A 1,317-nucleotide genomic window follows, 5' to 3' on the forward strand; every position below is an offset into this window, starting at 1 on the left:
GGGACCTACGCCGGCGACCTTCGGGACCCACGCCAGCCGACCTTCGCGGCCCACGCCGGCTGACCTTCACGGCCCATGCCGGCCGACCTTCGCGGCCCACACCGGCCAACTTCACGACCCACCATTTTCTCTTGCCTTGTTTGCTGCTTACAAAATGGAGGCATCGTAATCATGCCCAAAGCACGTGCTGGTGACGTTCGGGGGGCGTGACCTGCTCTCTGACTCCCTTCATGCAGGAAGATTACATAGAATTTTTTTTAAAATCTTCTGCATCTCTCATTGCGCAAATCCGCAGGCAACAGCTGCAGAAGCCGGCTTTTATATTCAATTTTTATTTATTTTTTGTAAATTGTAACAATGTTGTTGCACGGCATGTTTAATCGAAGAGACCAAAGCCCATGTCATCGTCAGACTCTTCAGATTCTTCCTGTTTCTTCTCTTCCTTTTTCTCTTCAGCAGCAACAGGGGCAATGGTAGAAACAACTGCTGCAGCAGCTGGGGCACTGCTACCAGCACCAGCGTTGCAGATCAGACTATTGATGTCAATATTAGCCAATGCCTTGGCAAACAGACTAGGCTAGAAAGGCTCAATGGTCACACTAGCTGTTTTAATCAGGGCATTGAGTTTGTCTTCGGTGACGGTGACTTCATCGTCGTGCAGGATGAGCGCGCTGTAGATACAGGCAAGTTCCGAGGTGGAGGTCATGGCGCTGGATCTCTGCCGGTTGCTCCAATGGTGCAAGTCACCAGGGGGAAACCCAGCCTTAGCTTTGTTCAGAAGAAACGAGCACTTCCGAACCTGGCAGAGCGAGCAGCAGCCGGCTTTTAACAATGCTGCTGCGAGCGGCCTTCAAAAAGGCCGCGACCATTTTTAAAAAATGCGGCCGCACTGCGTATGCGTGCCCGCTCATCGGTGGGCATGCGCAATGCGCATTCGCATCGATGAGCGAGCACCCACGCACATTGCGGCTGCATTTTTTAATATGGTCGCGCCCGTTTTGAAGGCCGCTCACAGCTGGCATTGCTAAAAGCCGGCTGCTGGGGCTGTTGTGTGCGAATTTGCGCAATCGTGGGCGCCGCAATGGACGGCTTCATGACCCTCCCAACACTCGCCCACGACCCAACCGCAGGTTGCGACCACGACTTTGAAAATGCCTGATTAACACCATGAATTGGTACATGAAATGAAACTGAGTTAGAATGATAGACCATGCTCATTTCTTGCCATGTGATCTGATGTTGTATGTTCTTTTGAAGTAATGTGATAACAAAATAGAACTCTTATGCATTAATAACAGATAAATTACTCTTTGATTA

At 50.5% G+C, this 1,317-nt stretch overlaps 1 pseudogene; it reads right to left on the reverse strand.

The window, feature by feature from the left end:
• Nucleotides 1-316: 316 nt before the first annotated feature.
• On the reverse strand, nucleotides 317-716 carry LOC140425768 (large ribosomal subunit protein P1-like; annotated as a pseudogene).
• Nucleotides 717-1,317: the final 601 nt, after the last annotated feature.

The sequence above is a fragment of the Scyliorhinus torazame genome, chromosome 6, assembly GCF_047496885.1.
Source record: "Scyliorhinus torazame isolate Kashiwa2021f chromosome 6, sScyTor2.1, whole genome shotgun sequence".
Lineage (NCBI taxonomy): Eukaryota > Metazoa > Chordata > Chondrichthyes > Carcharhiniformes > Scyliorhinidae > Scyliorhinus > Scyliorhinus torazame.